The sequence below is a fragment of the Anopheles merus genome, chromosome X (assembly GCF_017562075.2).
Source record: "Anopheles merus strain MAF chromosome X, AmerM5.1, whole genome shotgun sequence".
NCBI lineage: Eukaryota > Metazoa > Arthropoda > Insecta > Diptera > Culicidae > Anopheles > Anopheles merus.
This window is the reverse complement of record NC_054081.1, coordinates 21,051,994-21,061,706: the sequence shown is the minus strand read 5'-3', so window position 1 is coordinate 21,061,706 and position 9,713 is coordinate 21,051,994. Positions and strand designations below refer to the sequence as shown.

Below are 9,713 nucleotides of genomic sequence, written 5' to 3'. Positions count from 1 at the left end.
TTCTGGCGCAGTTTTACCATGACCAGAAAATGGTCCGAGTCGACGTTTGCGCCTCTATACGTTTTAACGTCGATAATATCCGAGAAGTGCCTTCCGTCAATCAGAACGTGGTCGATTTGGGACTTTGAATCACCCTTCGGGTGTCTCCAGGTGTAGTTATGGCGGTGTGCATGCTGGAAGAAGGTGCTGCGGATGCTCATGTGCTTATCGCTAGTGTTGGGTCAAGAGCGAAAGAGGTACCTCAATCGCTTCGCTCTTCTTATTGTGCGTGCTCCCGCACTGTCCACAGGAAAAAGAGGTAGCTCTGCACGGAGCGCTGCACACAGGAGCGATTGTGCAATGCGCTCCCAGGAGAGAAGTTTCGCACCTCGCAGAGCGCTGCAGGCAGGAGCGATATGCAATGCGCTCCCAGGAGCGAATTTTCGCACCACACGGAGTGCTGCACACAGGGCTGCGTAAGTGCAATGCGCTACTAGGAGCGAAAATGCTCTCCGCCTGGAGTGCTGCTGGATAATTTGAAACAAGGAGCTAGAAGATGTGCGCTTGAAAGCTTCGCACAGAAAATAATGGCTTGCATAAATCCAGGCTTTAACTTGCGGAATGTGAGCGGAATGCGCCAATTATTTTTACTCATCTGTTTGAAAGAAAATATTTTCTTATGAGTCGAGTGACAAAAGTTTATATAACGTAATACATACATAATTGGCCTATTCCTTTGCGGGCCGGATTTTTAATAAAATTTATTTTGAATATGTTTAGTGTGTTATGTGTCTTACGTTTGACGTTTAATTGTTCGGCCGCACTTCCGTCGCGCTCCGTGATTTTTCAGTAATTTTCTTGTGTTTTATGCGTCGCATCGCATTGTTGTCTATTCTACGGACTATTAAACTGCTTCACATCATCATTGCGTGTTGGCGAATTGTTTAGTTGCACCGCAACTGTGGTTTCCTGCTGTTTTTTCCTGCTCGGCTTAGCAGTGTTGTGCTGTGATTATGCGTGATTTCGCGATGGCGGCTATTTGCTTCTCGTGTGCTGAACCGGTAGAGGCCACCGGCTGCATCATCAGTTGTGCATATTGTGACGCTACGTTCCACCGCGGCTGTTGCAAATTGCCCTCCGAGCTGATTGACACAGTATTGTCCAATGTCGACCTGCACTGGAGCTGCATTGGCTGCACTAACATTCTTAAAAATCCGCGCTGCCGTTCGGTAAAAGAAATAGGCGCCCAGGTCGGTTTCCAAGCCGCCCTCACCTCAGCTGTAGCAGCTATCGGCAAGCTCGTCGAGCCTATTGTCGCCGAAGTTCGCAGTGGTTTTACCTTCCTTCAAACTGCATCCACGCCTCACATTCGGAATCCTGATCCTCGACCGGCTACTGGTAGAAAGCGGAGGCGCTTAATCGAGGATTCGGCATCTCCTGGTGTAAACAGAATTGTAAACAGTCGGGGTAACATCCTTTGTGCCGCGTCATCGCCAAACGCATACACCAATACCACAATTGCCGTCCAGCCGACACCTACACAACCGCATGAACTGGTGGGAACCGATCCGTTATCATCACCGCTTCAGGCTGCACCTCGTGAGCCATTCACAGATAGGATCTGGATCCGCCTATCCCGCTTATCAACGGCCGTCACTGTGGAACAAGTGGTCGCTTCTGTAAAGCGTCGCTTAGCCACCGATGACGTTATAGCGTATTGCCTGCTGAGAAGAGGGGTTAGTGTGGACAGCATGAATTGGCTTTCATTCAAAGTGAGAGTCCCGGCTATCCTTCGAGATGCGGCACTCACACCATCCACCTGGCCCGTCGGTATCGGTGTACGTGAGATTTTTCCATCCCGTCAACACGACCACCAAACCTCATCTCCTATAGCCACCCGAAACCGCTTTACAACTCGCACACCAGTTACTAGTACTGATCACCGCTACACCACACGCACACCAACAACGACTCACCGTTTAGCAGCACGCACGTCTACTCCACCTGGTCCTGAAACAACATCATCACAACAGTGTCACCCCCCGGTGAATGATACCTTGGAAGCACCCAACTCAACACTTGTATCTGGACCGCCCCAAAACCACCGCGCTTCATCTCCGCACCTGCACCAGTCTACAATCGATCGCTTTTTTCTCAACTAGACGAAGTTCCGCTCATTGCACGCAACAAACACGCCAAGCCTCATGCTCTGACAACGCAGCTCAATTGACTTACCGTATACCCGCTTTATCCAACCGCCACAATGACAACGTTACCATAGAGTACTTAAGCTGCTATTATCAAAACGTTAGAGGTTTGCGTACTAAAACAAAAGAATTTCACCTAGCTGTATCGGAGGCTGACTTCAACCTCATCGCCCTCACGGAAACTTGGCTTGTTGACAACATTCCATCTGTTCTTCTCTTCAACAACAACTTCTCTGTTTACTGCTGTGATCGCTCTCTCAGCGGCTCTTGCTCTCGCGGTGGTGGTGTTTTGCTAGCCGTTTCTAACGCATACGAGTCGATAGAATTACCTTCCCGTGATCGTTCTCTCGAGTATATTTGTGTGCGCGTCACCTGCAATAACGCACATCTGTACATCATGGTAGTATACATTCCACCACAGCTTAGCTCCCAGATATCGACTCTTCGCTCTCTACATGATTGTATCAGCGGCTTCACTCTCACACTGAAGCCTTCGGATCTGCTGTTTGTTATTGGCGATTTCAATCAGCCTAGCATAAGCTGGTCCACAACTGATCCTTCGTCCTCGCCAGCATACTCATCAATCACGCACTATGAACCAACTGCGCGCGCACTGGCCAACAACACCTTTGAGGATGGATTTAAATTTAATGGATTAGTGCAACTTAATCACATCAATAGTGTCGATTATCTGATTCAAACGGAAATGTGTCAAACAAAATCGCGCTACACGAACTAAAACGAAATCGGTATTATACAAGCTTGTTAGAGACTTCTTTCGTTGACTCGAGAGATTGCTACCAAATTGATCTGAAATGGATTTGTTAGTCAAAACAAACTGCAACGCGTATCGCAGGAAGTATCGTACCAATTTATAATTATTTCTACGTGTGGCATATTATTGTTCTTTAAATGTGTTTGGCAATGTCATGCAAAGTAGCGTTTGTGGTATGATTTTCTAATTTCTGTGTATTTTGTCATTCCCACCCTTTTTGTAATGAATAATTACAAAAAACCCTTTTGAATGTAATTATATGCAATTCGTGTGGTTTAAATATATGTATTTAGTAGTTAAACCGTAAAACAAAACGTTTTCCGTAGCTTTAACCTGACGGAAAGCTGTTTGACAAAAAACGGTCTCCGTTTGAGTCAGGTAATGCAAATGACCTTCGTTCAGTTCGATATATCAAACCAGAGACAAATCGAGTGCTCTAACACGGATCATAATAGAAAATGAACATTTTTGATACTTTTCCTCAAGCTGTTGAGTCACATAATCGGCACTAATAATTCGCACGGAAGCATGCTTGACCTGCTCTACGCTAACAATGCGGCAGCTAAATTGTGTTCGCCTGTCTTTCCAAGTGTTGTTCCGCTTGTACCTCTTGACTCCTACCATCCGGCGTTTGACTTCAATATACGTATTAACTCGTCGACCCGACGCAATTCGACGACTCGACAAAACTCAACGACAACCGCATTTTATCGTTATAACTTTGCTAAAGCTGACTATGTGAAACTGAACGACATGATATCAATGTTTAACAATAGCTTTCATTGTTCCAATTTTGTTTCACTTGACGAAGCAGTATGTTCATTCTCGACCTTCATGCTGCAAGCCTTTGTTGTATGCGTCCCAGTTCAGCGTCCTAAACCTAACCCCCCCTGGGCGGACCGCACACTCAAACGACTCAAACGTGTAAAAAGAGCTGCTTATCGTCACTACCAAACGCGCCGCTGCCAAAGATCTCGCTCGATCTACTTTGACACGCACTCTTTATACTGCAGCTATAAAGGTTTCGATATGGCAGATATTTGAGTAAAATTCAACGTAACCTCTGCAGGTGGCCTGACTCGTTTTGGCGCTTCTACAACAGCAAAACAAAATCCACGCAAACACTAATGACATGTGCAATCTCTTCGCGGATCGCTTCGCAGATTGCTTTTCACCGGCCATGAATGATACCGATACCATTGATGCTGCTCTCATCAACACTCCGACTGGCGCAATTAACATGAGCACTCCTTTCATCGACAGTGAGATCGTTTTATCAGCCCTAATGCAACTAAATCCTTCCTTCGCTCCTGGACCCGACGGAATTCCTTCTACCGTGTTGAAACGCTGTCAAACGACAGTAGCACCTATCCTTGCAAAAATGTTCAATGCATCGCTAGCCAATGGCTTCTTTCCCAAAACATGGAGGAAATCTTGGATGGTTCCTATTTACAAAAAGGGCGACAGGGCAGATGCCATCAACTACCGGGGTATTACATCTTTGTGTGCCATTGCCAAGGTGTTCGAACTAGTGATATACAAACATCTGCTACATGCATGCCGCAGCTACCTAAGCCCGTATCAACATGGATTCGTGCCAAAAAAGTCAACTACCACGAACCTGGTTGAATTTGTAACCTATTGCACTAGTCAAATTGATGCCGGAACTCAAGTCGATACAATTTATACAGATCTAAAAGCAGCATTCGACTCTCTTCCGCACGCAATTCTTCTCGCTAAACTCGATCAGCTAGGATTTCCCAGCTCGCTCGTACAGTGGCTTAAGTCTTACCTAATTAATCGCACATACATCGTGAAAATTGATAAGCACATGTCCAAAGAAATAGTCAGCAGCTCGGGTGTGCCACAAGGAAGCAATATTGGCCCGCTTCTCTTCATATTGTTTATCAACGATGTTACCCTGGCTTTACCTCCCGACAGTATCAGTCTGTTTGCCGACGACGCAAAAATTTTTGCGCCTATTCACAACACAGGTGATTGTACATTCCTGCAAGACTGCATCGAAATTTTCTGTTCGTGGTGCAAGCGTAATGGACTGACTATCTGCATCGAGAAATGCAACTGTGTGTCTTTTAGTCGATGCAGGAGTTATCCGGAGTTGGCGTGGTTATCCGGACAACTAATGAATTCCGCAACCCCATGTGCATCAAAGCTGTCTACAACTGTATCGTTCGTTCGGTCTGGAATATTCGTGCGTAGTCTGGAGCCCAACTACCGCTTCTTCAATTGCTCGACTTGAGGCGATTCAACGTAAGCTCACGCGATATGCCCTACGCCTACTTCCCTGGCAGGATCGCAATAATCTTCCTCCGTATGCTGCGCGGTGCCATCTTCTAGGCCTTGAACCTCTTTCGGTTAGAAGACGTAATGCACAGTACTCTTTCATCGCTGGATTGCTAAATGGCTCTATCGACTCATCGCCTTTGTTGCATCGAGTCGATATCTATGCACCATCCCGAACACTTAGGTCTAGAGAAACTCTACGGCTCGCTCAACCCCGTTCCAGTGCTGGTCGGTCTGACCCTATGTTCCGCATGTCGGCTGTCTTCAACACTGTCTCGGATTGCTTCGACTTCGACATCTTAACTCAGTGCTTCAAGGAACGTCTTCGGCTTTTGCCGAGGCCGCAGTGAATTGCGATGCAAATCTTATTTTTGCTATGTATTTTTTTAATTGAACTGTTACATCTTAATTGGGCCATACGGCCCGTTGAAGATTAAATAAATAAATAATAATAATAATAATAATAATAATATGAGTGCGTATATCTTTATTATAATTGAAATTGAATACAGTAATGAAAATAATGCCCTATGTGCAGCACTCCGTATGGTGCGAAACTTCTCTCCTGAGAGCGCATCGCACAATCGCTCCTGCATGCAGCGCTACTTGTGGTGCGAAACTTCATCCTGCGTGTAGCGCTCCGTGAATTGCGAACCTTCGCTCCTGGGAGCGCATCGCACAATCGCTCCTGCGTGCAGCGTTCTGTGAGCTACTTGACCCAACACTACTTATCGCAGTATCCTAGAATTCTTTTTTCTATACCTTTTTTGGTCAACCGCAAACGAAAATCGACTGTACCTTTGAAGTATCATACCACCCGTTTAACCACATTTAACCTAATCTTTTTCTGACTCAAAATCGAAACTGCTGCTGCGATATCGGGCTTCGCATTTATCGCCATGTAAAGTAACTTACCGATCACCTTTTTTTCATTTTTTATTTTTTTTGTGTTAACGAAGAGTGAGCGTATTCTATCCCCCTCTCCGACTTACCCAACCCGGCCGGTACGCTGTGGTGAGTATTACTTCATGCGGAGTCGTGTGTGCGGTTGCACCCTGGTTCACGACGCATCTTCTGCGGCGATCTGGTCTGCTGATTCTGCTTATTACGCTGCTTTCCGTGGTGCGACGCGGTCCCTGTGATCCTATCGCCCACACTTCGGGTGGGCTATGGGGGGTCTTCATCGTTGGTCACCACTCCAAGCACGTAAAGCAGTTCTCCTGAAACGAAATTTGGATAGAGGAAACAAGAAAAAAGAACTAAAGAGAAAAGGGATAGAAGAAAGCTGAAAATAGAGGAGAGAAGAGAAAAAAAAAGCTGGAAAGAATCGAAAAGAAAGGAAATGAAAGATTAGTATCTTTCCAGCTTACGGTGGCCCTTGTGGCACGGGTTGTTGCCGTGCCACAAGGCCTGAAGGACCGCCATTTGCGTCCCTCGCCCGCCGTCTGGTCCGCCTGCGTCGCCTTGCCGTTGGTGGACGCTCAACATCCCATCTAGCTTGGAGAGTGGAGAAGATTGTCCTGGCGGCGGCGCGGACGGCCTCCCACGTATCGCTGCGGGCGCACATTTCCGAGACAATGTTATCCATTGTTACCGTGGACAGTGGAACAGCACGTGTTCAACGTCTTCCACGGCGTCCCCGCATTCGGGGCAGTAGGGCGAGCCATCCAGGATGCCTTTCTCGTTAAAGTAGGAGCGCAAGAACCCGTGCCCCGTGACGAGCTGGGTGAGGAAAAAGTCGACTTCCCCATGCTTGCGGCTGACCCAGAGATTAATTATTATTATTATTATTATTTATTTAATCTTCAACGAGCCGTATGGCCCAATTAAGATGTAACAGTTCAATTGAAAAAAAAAAATACATAGCAAAAATAAGATTTGCATCGCAATTCACTGCGGCCACGGCAAAAGCCGGAGACGTTCCTTGAAGCACTGAGTTGAGATGTCGAAGTCGAAGCAATCCGAGACAGTGTTGAAGACAGCCGACATGCGGAACATAGGGTCAGACCGACCAGCACTGGAACGGGGTTGAGCGAGCCGTAGAGTTTCTCTAGACCTAAGTGTTCGGGATGGTGCATAGATATCGACTCGATGCAACAAAGGCGATGAGTCGATAGAGCCATTTAGCAATCCAGCGATGAAAGAGCACTGCGCATTACGTCTTCTAACCGAAAGAGGTTCAAGGCCTAGAAGATGGCACCGCGCAGCATACGGAGGAAGATTATTGCGATCATGCCAGGGAAGTAGGCGTAGGGCATATCTCGTGAGCTTACGTTGAATCGCCTCAAGTCGAGCAATTGAAGAAGCGGTAGTTGGGCTCCAGACTACGCACGAATATTCCAGAACCGAACGAACGATGCAGTTGTACACAGCTTTGATGCACATGGGGTTGCGGAATTCATTAATTAATGTCTGGGATCAGTCTTCTCGTCTTCAATCCTGGTGCTCTTGGTTGCCCTGCACCCGTTGTCCACTGGTCCTGCCAGCGCCTCATCGTCTCCTCCCGTTGCCGCTTCCGTATGTCCGATTGAACGCCACCACTCGCTACCTTTTCGTCGTGGCAGCGGTTATCCTCCTGCATGAGGAGGACTAACGGGGTGGTGTTGGCGACAACGCAAGCGGCGTCATATGAAACGGTCTGGAAGGCGCTGGCAACTCGGAGAGCCCCCGGTCGATGCTCCCTTTGGACCGATTTGCGATGGGTCTCCTTGTCGAGCACCCATCGCCCCCGAGTGGCAACTCCGTATCGGATGATACTGTTGCCGACGTTTACAAGCTGTCTCCTACTGCGGCTCTTAGGAACACGCTTATTCGGCATCAGGCAGGTCAAGGCATTCGTAATCCATGAAGCCTTATTGACGACCCTCTCCAGATGCCGGCTGTGGTTCTGTTTGCGGCAGAGTTTCACTCCCAGGTATTTCAGCGTTTCCGTGGATTTGATCGAGTGACCGCCCGCTTGAAGTTCTGCGAGCTGCGGGACATGATGTGTACAAAAGATCATGGACCCGATCTTTCGGTGAGCAAGTTCCAAACCGACTCCTTCCAACCATCGCTCGATCCTCTCCAGGTCAGCCGTTGCTAATGCGCTGACCTGTTCCGTGGTCCTTCCCAAAAATGTGAAGGCCACGTCGTCAGCAAACCCGATGATGTCCGCTCGTAGTCCTTCGAGCGGCAAGCGGAGTATGTCGTTATACATGACGTTTCATAATGTTGGTCCTAGAACCGAACCCTGAGGAACGCCTGCAGATACAGTCCTCGACACTACTCCTTCATCCGTATCATAGTGGAGCGTTTGGCCAATAAAATAGTTCCGCAGCAACGCCTGCAAATAAGGCGGAGTGTTTTTACGCTGCAGAGCTTGGCCGATCGCTGTCCAGTTTGCCGAGTTGAAGGCATTCCGGACGTCCACCGTTACCACCACACAGAAACGATCCCCCTTTCGCTTTTTGTCTAGAGCGACTTTCCCGTTATCCATCACCCGAGTGATGGCATCCACAGTCGAACGCCCTTCACAGAAACCGTATTGGGCATCCGAAAGTCCCCCAGTCGACTCCAGGTGGGTTGTCAGCCTCCGCTGAATCAACCGCTCCAAAATTTTCCCCAGCACACTCAGCAGACAAATGGGCCGGTATGACGAGGGCTTCTCAGGTGGTTTCCCCGACTTGGTAAGCAGCACCAGTTGCTGCCGTTTCCATACGTCGGGGAAAGTGCCTGCCTCCAGTAGCTGCTTATAGCTTTATAGCTGCTTATAGCTTTAGGCTTACCGATCATCTTCTGATAGTCATAGTTATTTGCTAGCGTTACTTCTTCTTCTTCACGCTTAACGTAACCGGGGTCGAGAGAGATATTGGATATCTTCGCGTCGACTAAGCCACAAGTCTCGATCACATCGGTTATGTATTTCCTCCGGCTCAGGAAAAAATCGCCTCGTTTATCCTTTTCAATCTCGATTCTTAAAAAGAAACAAACATCACCGATAGCATTTACCTCGAATGGCTTTGGTAGTACCGCAAGTAACGACGATATCATTCCAGGATCTTTTCCCGCCACGATCAAGTCACCACGTTAACGAGAACATAACATCAGCTTCCACAATGCCGCCTTCGATACAAGTAAGTGTTCGCTAAACAACTGTTGAAGCCTTGACGTCTCAACTCCTCATCCAGTCTCTGAAACCATGACCTTGCCGCCTGCTTCAGTCCGTAAAGTCCCTTGTTTAATTTACATACCTTTCCATCAGCTTTCAGACCACATGGAACCCGCATGTAAACCTCTTCTTCCAGCTTTGCATATTATAATGCGATTTTGATATCATACTGCTTCATCGTCATATTCTTCTTAGCTGCTACTGACACTTCGCATCGGGGCAGCGCGGCATACACAAGTTAGCAATAAAGCGTCCGTTAAGTTTATAACTGTATTTATGTTCGTGTGTGTATTGTCCATTC

The 9,713-nt window shown here is 47.6% G+C and overlaps 1 pseudogene; it reads left to right on the top strand.

The window, feature by feature from the left end:
* Positions 1–980: 980 nt before the first annotated feature.
* LOC121587962 lies at positions 981–2,141 on the top strand (annotated as a pseudogene).
* The last annotated feature ends 7,572 nt before the right edge of the window (positions 2,142–9,713 follow it).